Here is a 15,405-nt window from a genome sequence, read left to right as displayed (position 1 = left end):
AGTGTGTAAACTGATGTGTGTATCCTTGAAATGACACTAATCTTCTATTTCACAAGTAGAAGATTAATCAAAAGCCTCACTTTTAACAAGTCATATTAACGTGTAAAAAAATAAAAAGAGGAACAAAATCATATTGACTTTCTGGATCCAACTGTGTAATGGATGTTGATAGTCTCTGTCAGGTTTGGACATATGTTATTGGTGAAACCATATGAATCACTCATATATGGGCTAATAAAGGCTAAATAAAAGTGTCTTAAAATAGCATATTGTTAAAAGAGCAAAGCATTTCAGTGCAGACCACACTTACAAAGTTCAGAAGTGGTTTCACCACGAACCCAAAGCAGACGTCATCACCACTCATATTAGGTTTGTTATTGGTCAATTACTGCACTGGATTTGCAAAATACATCTCTCTCTAACCGGTTCCACCCAAGACAATGTTTATTTTAACACATAAACTAAAAATTCCAAGACAACCCACAACACCGGTCATAAATTGCACTTTAAAATTAAATGGTGGGTGTTATGTCTATACAAAGGCCTAGAATTTTCTTTGCGCTTTGGCAGAGGTGTACATATAATCATTTTGGGTCATATGAGCTTATGTATTTAAAGACCTTATTGACTGATTGACAAATGCAATTTTCCATAATTTTTTATTCTTCTATTCTTGTCCAAAGGGAAAGAGGAGGATGAAGGCACAAATTCACTGCAGTTTTCCGGCACATTTCCTCCTTCTACTTCATTTGTTGAGTTAGATTAATGATATTTGAACACTAGGCCTGTATATTGACACAGTGGCAGGAATCTCTTTGGAGATTTCCTTCTCTCTCATGGCTTTCTGCCTGACGTATTGATTAGGCAAAAGATTATATTACTGTAATTTCAATTATCAGACTTCATTGCTTAATATCTCATTCTCATCTGTGATTATGTATGTGTATGTAGGTTTGTGTGTGAACTGGTGTGTTTCTTCACCACATCCAAGGTCTTGTCTGGAGAAGGGCCAGCTTCCATCTGGAGCTTATTGCAGCAGACGCCACAGTTAAGAGCAGGGAAGTGCATTTATTGATGTGAATATTATTTTGTGTGTTCACTATGCATGTGTGTATTGCCACCTAACCTTTCTCCAAGGCAAGTTAGCTACCTCTTATCCCAACAACAGTGATTAATACACCCTTAACCGGCTGATAATACATCTCCAACGAACACACCTTTAACTAATGCTATTCAAGCTGGGTCATGGGAAAAGACAGAATCCAGACCTCATTCATTAGAAAAGCCCTCTGTGCCTATGCATATGGCTGCAAACACTGCCATGGAAAATGCAGCCTAATGCACTACAGCAGTTTGACTGATTCATTGCAGATGGCAAGGGCAGCGCTCGAGCAGAAGCGCGGCCAAACGCCGGATTCAAGTCAATGCATGATACTGGGAGAATTTAAACAATCACTCTAAGAGGCTTTCCACTGGCCTGTGTTTGCCAAAGACTTCTCGTAAAATAAGAGAGAGAGAGAAAGAGAGTGAGGGAAAGCATGACCTTTAGGTGCAATAAGACAAGAACTTTTGCAGAATGTTTTGATGTGTGAAGTTGTGTGTGTGTGGTGTGCGAATAAAGGAATATTTTAAACTTTGATGTGGTAAATAGTCTCTAAAGCCTGGAACTGATATCAGCCATCTGAAGTCAAGAAGTCCCGGGGGTAAATTATTTGTAATTTTATATTTGTACTCATGGATGGATGGATGGATGGATGGATGGATGGATGGATGGATGGATGGATGGATGGAAGGAAGGATATTTTAGACAGACAGACAGACAGATAGATAGATAGATAGATAGATAGATAGATAGATAGATAGATAGATAGATAGATAGATAGATAGATAGATAGATAGATAGATAGATAGATAGATAGATAGATAGATAGATAGATAGATAGATATGGCCACATTAGTTCTCAATAACATGACAAGATTAATCAAACTGTATTATGTTAATTTCAGGGTGAAACATCCACAGTTAAATATATAGCGACATGAAGAGGCAACTGTATTTTACATAACAGCATTGGTTAAAGCTAAACCATATTTCTTCCATTTTTATCTTCTTTCTTTTTTCAGGAAGCCAGAGGCAAATATAGAAGGACACCACAAAGGGAAAATCTGGATCCATTTGGGTTGAGTGAGATTTATTTGGAAAAGTAATGAAAGTTCCCGAAAATCCACTTCCGCGGTTCTGTTGCCACTCAGAAAGTACACTGCAAAAAAAAAAAAGAAAGAAAAGAAAAAAAGATAATTCTCTCAAACCCATGAATGAATGGCTCAGGCTTTGGCATATTTGGCCCTGCAAATATCCTGTTCTTTCTGTAGATTCTTTAAACAAGATGTTTGCTTAGTCAGACCGTGGATAAAATAGTTTTTTTTTCCCCTTGGTACATGCATAAACTCAGCTGAGTAAGAACATTTCTCTAAAAGCATTCTGCTTCTCAAGTAAATTTATCTTGTTTAAAAATGTATATACATTTTCCACAAAAAAATAAAAAAATAAAGAAAATGCTGATTAAGGACATGTTTTTCTGCCAGGATCTGATTTGTTTTCAGATGGGTTTGAATCATCTCTGAGGTTCATGGCAGTATGCCACTGTTATACAATACTAAAAGACATGGCCCTGCATCTTAAACAATCCCATAAGGCAAAATAATACATATATATTTTTCAATTTGTACTGTGCAATATATTTGCATTGACCCAAAATGTATTTTGCAATTAGTAAAGTAGGCTACTTTCTTGCCCCCCGAAATACATTTTGTAATATATTTTGGCATTTAAATGTCATTTTTAGTTTTTATTAATACATTTCCTTAATTGTCATTCTGTTTACAGCGTAATAAAATATATTTGGGCCAATTTCTATTTCATTGAAAAGAGGACATTTGAATGCCGTTTGATGTTTGAATTATACATTACGGTGTTACAAAGGGTTTCAAATCAAGCCGCATGATTTAAAGTCATTAAATTTATCATATCATATCACAAATTTGAAAATGAGGTGAGTTATGCGTTTACGCTTAGGGTGCTTGTTCAGATCACTTACCGTAAATATGAGCAATACCAATAGTGATGCATTAAAGGTTTAGTTTAGTTCACCTAAAAATGAAAATTCTGTCATTATTTACTCCCCCTCATGTCGTTTCAAACCTGTAAGACTTTCGTTCATCTTCAGAACACAGATTAAGATCTTTTTGATGAAATCTGAGAGCTTTCTGCCCCTCCATTGACAGTTACGCAACTACCCCTTTCAAGCTCCAGAAAGGTATAAAGACATCATTAAAGTAATCCATGTGGCTCAGGTGGTTTAAAGGCACACTATGTAAGCTTTTTGGATCAATATATCCCAAAACCACTAGAACAATGTTATATATTTTGTTGATTTGTGTACTTACATTATCCCACATGTTTCTAAGAATGTTTAAATCCAGAGAAATAAGCAGTTTTAACCAGGACACGGACCAAAGATGTTATTGTGTTTTATTAGACAGGTGAGCAACTGCTTGGATACATTCATCGACAGAAAGCTAATCATTGTTATACAGCTCAACACAGATAGTCTTTTTTGTTTAAAACACGTTTTCTAAATTAACCGCGAGTACAATATTTACCATGCCTAAGATCGATCTAGCTCACTGCAGTGTGGAACAAGTGTAGAGTAGCATTATAACAACTTTCATCACACTCAAATGTATCTAATATGATAAAACAGCGCTGCGTTTCCCACATACACATGACCTGAAGAAGCGGAAGTGGCTTTCGTAACGTTAATAAATCTTTAATACATTACCGGTCATCCATGAATATGATTTCTGCCCGAGTCCCATCGTATTCTCCACTGGCTGTAGAGGTGAAGACAACAACTCCCATGATTCCTCGAAATCAAGGCATCATCAAGCTATACGTTACGCCTTTGTTTTGAATAAACGACATCTAGTGGCGAAAAATTACATAGTGTGCCTTTAACTTCAAATTTATGAAGCAATGCAAGTGCTTTGCACAAAAAACCCCCCATAATTTACCACTTTATTTACAAAATATTAATATCCAACGTGTTTTCATGCAACAACATCTGTTCTCACGTCAACAAGACACGCATGGGTCGTGGTGCTCTCTTGAACACACGTTGAACGAAAGTCTTAAGGGTTTGGAACGACATGAGGAAGAGTAAGTAATGACAGAATTTTCATTTTTGGGTGAACTATCTCTTTAAGCACCACTAAATAACAATTTTGCATTTGCATTGTTCTCTTTTTCCTCGTTTTCCATTTCTCTCTCACTCTCTCTCTCTTCTCTCTGTATTCTTGGTAAAAGTGCATGTTCTTTCTGCACTAGGTTTAATCAGGTAAGTGGCTGTGCATGGGCCGCCACTTCAAAGAGCGCCACATTTCCAGACAACACATCTCTACAGGTAGACAAGACCCACATTACCTAATAGCCTCTGTGGAGCTGTGCTGGAGGAGGCTGGGAGAGTGACAGTGGCTGGTAATCTAATATATGTCCACAGAAAACTGGGTGGAGCGAGATGGAGGGAAAGGTAGAGTAATTGAATATCCTCATCCTTGATTGAAAACATCTTGTCATTTGATGATTGTGCTCATTTACAGCCTCCAGCGTGGGACTGGAGATGGGAGAAGGTGTCAGAGGGACAAGGTCAGGGATAGGGGAGGTGTGTGTTCAACGGTCAGGGGGTGGAGCTGTGTTAAGTCATATTGAGAGGAAATACTGCATCACTTTCTCGCTGACACGCGTATCAGGGTCAAGACTCCTGGATATTTGTTGAGCAGTTTTAGTGCTGCACACTTAATTAAATTAGAATGATATGAAAATATCCCGAATTCTGAGGGTATTGTAGTGCATTAGGCGGCTATGCATTAGCTATACACTTTTTATCAATACATGCATTCCCTGTGAGCACTGTGATCTAATACCAGCAATACTGCATTGTTGCTAATTGAGCTGGATGATGCCTTCAGCTTTATTTGGATGATGGGTAAATACCACATTCACAAAGCAAGATACCTTAAAGGGTTAGTTTACCCAAAAATGTCAAAAATTCTGTCATCATTTACTCAGTAAGACTTTTGTTCATTTTCAGAACACAAATGAAGATCTTTTTGATGAAATCTGAGTTATTTCTGTCCCTCCATTGACAGCTACGCAACTACCACTTTGACGCTTCAAAAGTTCATAAAGAGATCGTAAAACTAATCAATATGAATTGAGCGGTTTTCCAAATTTTCTGAAGAGACTCAATTGCTTTATATGATGAACAGATTGAATTTAGGCTTTTATTTACATATAAACATTCATCAACTCACACATCAGTTGTGAACATAATATTGAACATAATAGTTTTGCTGTTAATGTTCAGTTTTGAACATAATATTAATAGTGATATGAATAAAATGTGTAACTTGTATGCATTGCAATGTAAGTTACTTGGATAAAAGCATCTTGAAAATGCATACATAAATGATATTTGAAAGCTGTTGATCTGAGCGGATGTGATAGTCATTTAAAGAAGTCAACATATAGTGCTTCATAGCTGTGGGCCTGTTCTAACATGTGCGGTATGTATCTGAATGACATACATTCATTGACTGTAGACTACCCTGTTAACTCGACAAAACACTTCCTTCAGCCCACTGACTTTGATGAATGAAGGAGGAGAAAGAAAAGTGAGAAGGAAACAACAGATCATAATGTGTATGCTAATGCTTGATGGGTTTGTCTCATTCACATGCATTCCACCACCCTTTTCTGTTGTTAACACACACACAGCACACTCTCACACATAAAGCATGTAACAGTCTCACCATTACCGTGAAATATTCACTCAGGATCTTTACAAAGAAGTCATTTTATTTAAAGGGATAGGTTCACCCAAAAATGAAAATTGTGTCATCATTTACTCACTTATATGATTACAAACCTATATGAGTTTCTTGCTTCTGTTGAACACAAGAGAAGATTTTTTTAATGGATGTTGGTAACTAGACAGTTGACAGTAGCCTTTGACTTCCATAGTAGGAAAAAAAAATACTATAGAAGTCAATGGCTACCATCAACTGTAGTTACCAACATTCTTTAAAATATCTTCTTTTGTGTTCAACAGAAGAAAGAAACTCATTCAGGTTTGGAACAACATGAGGGTGAGTAAATGATGACAGAACTTTAATTTTTGGGTGAACTATCCCTTTAACAATAATCCAAAACAATAAACATGCACAGGAGAAAAACTGGAACATAAGAGAAAAATAATCTACTAAAAATAGATGAGACTGGGAAAAAAATGACAAACTAAAGCCTCGTTCAGACTGTCAGTCCAAATCCAATTTTTGAAGCATATCTGATTGGAATCTGAATTTTTTTTAGCAAATGTGAACAGCAAAAAAGACAAAAAGAAATGCAATTTCTTGTACAGAAAAAAATCTTTATTGCAAACCCCATCCACGTTACTTTTTGTTGTTGTTGTTTTCAGTGTATGCTTACTAATGCAACATCAGTGCCATAGAAACCAATGCAGATATTCCCAGAAACCCACGGGACACACAAATCAGATCTGAACAGTTGCAGTACACAGTGTGGATAGTCAATAATTTAGATCAGACTCCAAACGGATGTATACCCAAATAATCAGATTTGGACTGACAGTGTGAACATAGCCGGAGGGCTATAAATACACAGAGACAATAAAGGGCTAAAAAGAAACAGGTGAATCAAATCAATCAAACGCTATGACAACAAATGAGAACATTATAAAAAACATTTAAACAAAAGGGAAGTTTTTCCATTGCGTTTTTCACATACAGATCACAACGTTGCCAAGCCCCATTAACGCTGTATTCTGCTGCAAGGCCAGTAGTTGGCGATGTCACTTTGTAAAAAAAACCTACGTGCCTATTGACTGAAAATGTAATATTCATGTGCAAGATGATAACGGTATCGCTTTCAAAGACTTGCACCTTAAAACCTGTTTTTAAAAGTTTCCATTTTCAGGCCCACTAAATGTTTTTAGCTGTAAACGGTGTCGTGTAAACGGCCCCTAAAAGTCCATGAAAACGTAACAGAAACAACCTTGCAGTGGTTTGAGTCTATTGTCTTGTTAGATGTGTTCAAATCCAACTCGAGAGCTGAAATGAGTCTGGAAAATGCACAAAAAAAAAAAAAAAAAAACCTTGAGTGTTTTTACAGTTGTACTCTTTAAGAATCAGCATTAAATCGCTACTACCGCCCCGCCCTCAGTTGGAATTCTTTGTTAACAAAAGACAGTTGATCCTTTGGCACTAACAATTTACTGTCTGTTAAATCTGAGCATAAATCTGTTCATATGTTCACACCCAGCGCCATATTGTTTGTTCAAATGTCAAAAGAAAAAGACAAGTGGGTCACAGAAGAGTAGAATGAGACGAAAGAAGAGATCAAACAACTTTTTAAGGTTTCATTAAAAAAAAAGCAACATTTTGAAAAAAATCTGAGAAAATCTAGTTTTTGTCAAAGACTCAACTGGATCAGGTTCAGAACAGTGATCAAAACACAGATCGAGTAGATCGAGTCCATCAACTCCCAAAGCTTCACAGTCCTATACCTCTTTATGGGTCAACATTTCATTCAGTAACATTAGGCAGTTTTGATTTATAGGCTGTTTAATGTTTGATGATTGCACTATTATTTTTCTTTTGCGTCAGCAATGCTTTATTTCTGCTTTTTCTTCACCTGTGGTTTGATCAGGAGATTCAGTACTCTTTCAGAAGATGTGTAATAGCGCCCCCTACCCTATAACAGTGAAAACATAGAATTTCGTAAAAGTCCGTCAATGGCAGTGAAAGAGTTAAAAACTAAACGCTTGTGGTCAAAACACGCTTCCTGTTCGCATACAAAATAATTAAAAAGCAGCAGATTGCAAAAAAAAAAACGAAAAACGAAAAAAAAAACATGGCCTAGGCTTTGTGAAGCGGCACACACCTTCTTGAATAGGCTAATGAAAAGGCTAATGAATATGTAAAGAAACCTCATTGCTTAACTGGCTATTCTTTGCTGTCTCAGACGACGATATTTTCCTGTCGGCCACCGTAACTTCTGTTGGTTGCAATTCGCAACCTCACCACTAGATGCTGCTAAAATTGACACACTGCACCTTTAACAACAACATCTCTGAACTCATTTTAGGTCGTATCTCAGCACAGGAAAATGTATACATGCCAGAGAAGATAACATCATCACTTAGAGAGTAGAATTATAGCTTAGGCCTACATTGGGAAATCCCATGGGAACAGTTTTCATTTTTTGTTGTTGATGTGTTCATGATATTGATGCATGTTTACTCCCTATATCAACCTCTTTGGTTGGAGAGCGAGAGAATAGTTTGCTTTTTGTCTGTATTTTTTTGTGCATTTACTTTTGTATGTTGTTTTTGATGAAAGTAATGTAATGCATTTTAAAATGATTTGCATTACACTGAGGAATTATTAAATGGCCCATAATGTGGACATTATGATCTTTTTTTTTGTTCTTTTTTTTTTGTTAAAGACATTTTTGTTTCTTAGCAAAAATGAAAAATACCTACACTGTAAGTTTTACCCTCTCAGAAAACTGTTTTGTCAGACATTGCACTATTTATCTAAACACTAGACATGCCACAGCACATTAAAGCCTATTCAACAAAAACTCACTGTTGCCAGCTCTTGTATTCACACACCACACAACTGACTTTGCTGTCAGAAGTATCCTGAGCGGTTAAGACTTGGGTTGCAGCCAGCTATGTGCTCGTTCAGAAAACATCTAAAGCTTTTCATTTTTGTCATCCTCCCAGTTTTAAAAATATTCTGTCGGGGGAAATGGTGTAAAAGGCTCCCCTGTCATTTTCCTCGTTCTAAAACTGAAGCCAACAGCCCACACCCTGCACGCTAAAGTGTGATGTATAAGGCCGGTCTAAAGTGTGAGATCACGCTGGTGTCATTACAATCAATTCTTGTGCGGTAAGAAAAACTGCGAACTAACACTAAATGTTAGTTCTGATGTTAGAAATGTTAGAACTTCACACTAAATGTTACTTAATGTGCACACACCATAAACATCTAATGTTGATTAATTAAAGGTAGGGTAGGTAATTTCGGAGAGGCTAGCAATAGCAATCTAGCTTTGAAAGCATGTGATCCCACCCTCCTTTCAGAGCGTCTCCAAAGCCACGCCTCCTTCAAAACACATGAACGCATAACAGCAAAGCATTACGAGAGACGCGTTAAACTACCTCATGTCTCAAAGCACATAACATTACAATAATAATGAACGTAAACAACTTACAGAGGTCTTACTTGTACCACCTGACTGCTGCAGATTCATTTCGCCGTTGATAGTGTTGACAAAGAAACGCATATATCCGAGTCTGAGGACGTAAACAGCTCTGGGTAGAACGTCACGGGTTGCTATCTAGTAATTATGGTTACAACATGGTGTGAACGCACGGATCGAATGCAATGATCGGACAAAAAAATGTTTGGTCCTGAGACCTCCATAAAAGATATACAGTATGTACTTGTTTTAATATTTAGACCAGTTCTATTATTGATTGCTATGAGGATGTGAAGAGAGTTTTAACCAGTATAACAAAAAGTGTTTGTAAAACAAATTGCCTATACCCTACCTTAAATCATAAATATCTCTAGACAAAACCTTAAACCTTTGCCTTAAAGAACTTCTTGCATTTTAGAATTTTAAAAATCCAAATTATTACGATACCATTGTAGCTCACTCTTGGTGACAAGTTTGTCCTCAAACATTAGCTGAAAGTAACCCCCAACACACACACACACACACACACACACTCATTGAGCTGCTTAATCTATCCCAAACAAAGACACAGACAAACATGCCGGAAAGACACAGAAAGGCTGACGGAATCTACAATGTGGCGTTGACAGGTGCATGAGCTTTATCACAAGTGGAGGTGGTTCCATCCAACGTTGCTTTGGCACAAGTTAACTCATCCAAATCCCAACAACACCGCCCATGAACAAAACACATTTAACATTTATTATGTAACCCCCATATTATGTTCTTTGTCCCTCTATTGTATCTTATATTATCTTTTAAAATATGTGATTTTCCAACAGTAAAATTTGGCGTCTGGCCAAAGTCCATCTGACTTTTGCACAATATGTGCCTGAAAAGTCTTTTGAAATCACATGATAGCTTTGTGTGAAGAGCAGATTGAAACTGAAACAATTGAATCCCATGAAAAGATTCACATCCCCTTGTGAAATAGAATAGTTTATATGTAATTTCATAATTACATTCTGTTGTCTTTGAAACGGTTGAATGTAATGAGAAAAAATTTCGGTAACTAATTTATTTAACCCTTTATTTCATTAATATTATAATATCTGCAAGTACAGTTTTGTTTTTGTTTTTTTTTAAATATACTTTTAAGATTTGAAGTACACTATTCAAGTGTACATTCGGTACAATTAAGTGCACATCTTTCTCTTTCACTGTGCTTTTTATTATTTTGCACCACGCCTTTTGACCTTTATTATATTGGAAGTGTTCAGGATATTCCTCAATAATTCACCGTTTGTATTACACAGTCTTCTTTTTCATCATTTAACTATCTCTTCAAGCTTCAAATATGTTTTTTTGAGATGTTGTTCATAATAACCTAAGTCAAGTCACCTTTATTTATATAGCGCTCAATACAATACAGATTGTTTCAAATCAGCTTTACAGTGATAACAGGAAAATAATGCAACAAAGTATGTTTCGGCCGTACAGCAGATCTAGAAGAAAATAGTGTCATAGTCCAGCTTAAGTAAGTTCAGTAATGGTTCATTTCTGTTGTGAAGAAGTTATTGATTTAGTTAATTTATCTATACAGCCGCTCTGGAGAAAACAGTGATGTCATCGTCTAGCTCAGTTCAATTAAGATCAATAATATTGTTGAATATCAAGTGAATTAATAGTGATATCCAATATAGTATATCCAGTATAATAGTGATATCCAGTATCTTCTCAGCAAAAATCATTCTCAATTGTTCAGGAAAAGGTGAGTGAGACCGTGGGAGCAGTTAGAGACTAAAAGCTGAGTATGAAAATCGGTATGCAAAGATAATCCCGCTGTCCCATTGTTCAGAGAGGGATCTTCTCCCTCTTAGCTCCGGCTTGTGACACTGTGTGGTTTTCTTTTTTTTAAATCTCCACGGATGAGAGGTTTTCTGTCTTTACTGGTGCCTGCAGAATTTCCTTATGCTGATAAAGGAGGGAGTGGGCATATTGGCATGGAGGACGGAGTCTTTGTGAAGCAAAGCAGAAGTCAACAGCCTGTGTTTTAAAGGGAAATAAATGAATGGGTCTTTAGTGGCAGGTGTTTGTCCCTGAAAAGACAAAGACATCTGTCTTATTAGTCCTATGCAAAAATGTGTGACTGTCATCTGACCATGATTGTGTGTGAGTGGGTGAGAGCTGTTGCTATTACGTTGTGTTTCTAATACTACCAGGATATGCAGAGGTCCCATGGAACGGTCAATCATTAAACGTCTGAGCAGAGTTTATATAAACCTCCAATAACACAAAGGCTTCTTTTTTTATTGCAGCTTTATGGGGGCTCGTGACTTGTGTGTGCTCGCTCTTCAAAGTTCCTTCTAGGGTGTGTGTACAGCTCACTTCCCACACACACACACACTGGACAGACCTCAAACACTAGCTCTGTTTCAAAACCTGTGAGCTCCCTAGTTAGACAGCATTTTAAGCGCTTGTGTGTGTGTTTTGGAAATTGTTTTTCAATGTAAACATGCTTTAGATGGACTGTTGTAATTCTGTCATGACAACTTTCAGTAGATTGGTATAGCAATGGATATGGCAGTGTTGGTGTGTTTGGTCTTGGCGGAATAGATCTGCTACGCTGCTACTGATGCAGAGCAAGTACCGAGACTTGCTACTGCCATTACATTCACAGACATTGCTGTGAGCATGTTAGTCATGCTGCTGCTGCTGCTGTACATGTAATATACATGAATTATGAATTAACCCCCATCGCAGATCTATAGACCTACAGGTGGAGCTGGGGAAGGTGGAGGGTTTCTGAAACTGTGCTGCACTGCTAACAGAAACAGTATTGGTTTGAATGTTGAGCCACAGCTCATTGGTCACTGATTTAACAACAACCAATCAGCTGTGCTGTGTAGATAAAGACATGATCACTACCAAATGAGTAAGACCTATCAGCCTGCGCTATCTAGAGTTTCATGCCAGAACTAGATAATTACAAGATGGCATCCTGTGAAGTTCTACCCAGAGCTGTTCACGGATTTTTGCACTTCTTTGTCAACACTATCAACGCTGAAATGAATCTGCAGCAGTCAGGTGGTACAAGTAAGAGCTCTGTAAGTTATGTTCATTATTATTGTAATGTTATGTGCTTTGAGACATGAGTTAATCATTAACGGCGCCTCTCGTGACACTTTGCAGTCTCTGTTCTGAAGGAGCCGTGGCTTTGTAGACGTTCCGAAGGGAGGGTGGGATCTCATGCTTTCAAAGCTAACTTGCTATTTCTAGCCTCTCTGAAGCAGGGGTGTCCAATTGACCATTCACAAAGACCCGCCCCCTATAGTTACTGTTGCTATGTCCGACAAGCCACGCCACTCTCATGTTCTCACGCAATGAAAAATACATCGCGAAGCAGAGAGGACACTGACAACGCGCTGACAGACAGGACAAACCAGGTCACTTTTGATATGAAACAAAGTCTCAACTTTCAAATTTGGTAATTTTTTTAAAGAAATTTAAACATTAAATACCGAAATAAATTTTTGTAGCTCTTTAATGTGTCTGACAGATCGCTGTAGAGCCTCGGTTAAAGCTGCTCGTGAACCTATCATCTCTTCCTTCTAGTTAATTTATAACATCAAATAAACATGAATGAACATAAGAAGGAATGTTGTTTTAACCGCAGAAAGACGTCAGTACACTCCGCTTTTCAAGTTCAAATCCTCCAACGCTAATCTACTTACTCTCCTGACTGCTTTGTCGGACAAAAATGGCGGATTCGGCGGATGGCGGATTATGATTGGTCAGATCGCCTGTCAATCAAACTCCCCGTGAAGGGTCAATTCTGCTTTTAGAGAGCCACCTTCCAGCAGAGTTTATCTCTAGCCCTAATTAAACATGCCTAAACCAGCAAATCAAGGTTATTATGTTCACTAGAAACTTACAAGCAGTAAACTCTTCAGGAACGTTGGCCTCCAGGAGCAGAATTTGACACTCGTGCTTTAAAGGCAGCTTCTTGTGTAGATAATTGAAAGCAGGGCAGCTCATTAGGTTTTGGAACAGAGCTATTGTCTCTATGGTTCCTTCTCCTTCCAGGCTACGGCTCCATGTATACTCAAGTCTTCCAGAAATGTCTACATATACAATGCCAGCTTATTGTACATGACAGGGACCCTATACTTTCAGCCCCCACATAACATGCACCGATACATCATTGTGTATGACAACCCTCCCCTAAACCACTTGGAAGAGAGCAATTAATTTGAGGTGATTTTGACCAAAGAACCATTGCTGCATTTGTACTGGGGTTAAAGTTTTAGCCTTATAGCTGTGGCCTCTACACCTCTAAATCAAACCAAGGGTGTTACACAGAGGAGAAATTATTGAGTTCAAAGACCAACACATTGAGACATCTCACTTTAACTGCGCAGATGATAAACAGGCTAGTATGATTCACCCACATACTACACTCAGATATGCATTGTATATTTCATGCAGTTAATAAGACAGACCTTGTGTGAATGCTTAACTTAAGACCTGACCAACAAATGTGTTCCATGTGCTTCCATAGAGTTCAACACATGCCGAATGCTGAGGATGTTCTGAGGATCGGAAAAAATGTCTGTGGGCCGTTTGAAATGTTTTGTGGTGCTTGGCATTGATGATCGACTGCAGCTGGAACCCTTACGTGCTGCATGGTCACAGTATTTAGATTACGATTTTTTATGTTTGCTAAGGCAAGCTTCACTTTCATATTGTTCATACAGTACTTGGCCAGCTTCAGCTCCATACCGGCATGATGAATCCGATCTTCAAGCAGAAGGAACTGGATGAATATTTGAATGCGACCGATCCCGACCTGAATTCTGACTTGTGATGCAGCCTGAATCATAATCACAACATGTCACACCGAAATGCATAATTTTCCTGTTATCACTGTAAAGCTGCTTTGAAACAATCTGTATTGTATTAAGCGCTATATAAATAAAGATGACTTGACTTGAATTGCTTGCTTGCACAACCTCTGCAATTCAGCACTCCAGTAAAGTCACATCATGTTAGATTTAGTGCTGTCAAATATAATCTAAACTAAAAGTTTGTGTTTACATAAAATATGTGTGTGTGTGTATATATATATATATATATATATATATATACATTTATATAGCACTTTATACAAAAGATTGTTTAAAAGCAAGCCAGTTTACAGTATTAAAAATTAAAAGACAGTAGCTGCGTTTCCATTACAGATTTGCACAAAACTTTTGCAATATTTTCTATCTGTTTCCATTGCAGTTTTGTGAAATATTCCTTTTTCGAACTGCCTGAAAAAACACCTCATGCGAGCGTAAAAACTTTTTTTTTGCGATATATGGGAGTTTTTGCGAAATTTCCATTGGCCGCATTTTCAATTCGCAATTTTAATTTGTAAATGGAATGGAAACGTAATGGAAACACAGCTACTGACAGTGTCTCTTTCAATTATAATTACATCTTTATTTTCTACTATACAGCTGCTCTCCACAAAAGTTTACTTTGGCAAGCTGTTTCAAAATCCCGAAACGAACACTGATTTTGTTTGAAATGATGTCGCACCAGTTCGTTCTTCAATTTAGGCCTATATCTTAGCCTTACTTGAAAGAACAATGGGATCCCTCGTATTACTCAGAGTTTTTATAGTGTAAACTCTTCTTCTGTATAGAGCTAGTCATTGTTTAGATTATTTTTTGTATATATCTTTGAGAACCTTTTAAATGGGTTGTTTACAGCTGTTTGACCAAAATCAATTGAGATTATTGATCACCAACAATTTAAACTTAAAACTTTATCGACTAAAATAACTTCCAGCAGACGGCCGTACGCATCGATTTACGACGAAAGAGTGACCCTTGACCTTGACACGCAATGTAATGACGAACGCGGAAGCGCAGAGGATAGAGCAAAACAAAACACCAGTCACGAATTACAATTAGAGAGAAATGTCAGAAGAGCGTGAGTTTGTTGCCCAGCCCTGTTTGTTTGAACCGCGAGAGGCATCAAAGCTCACGCAACCCGATCTCACGGGAAAACTTACAAATTCTACGAGGTGG

This window comes from Leuciscus leuciscus, assembly GCF_965113295.1.
Source record: "Leuciscus leuciscus genome assembly, chromosome: 13".
Taxonomy (NCBI): domain Eukaryota; kingdom Metazoa; phylum Chordata; class Actinopteri; order Cypriniformes; family Leuciscidae; genus Leuciscus; species Leuciscus leuciscus.
The sequence above is the reverse complement of the archived record's forward strand: the minus strand, read 5'-3'. Positions refer to the sequence as shown.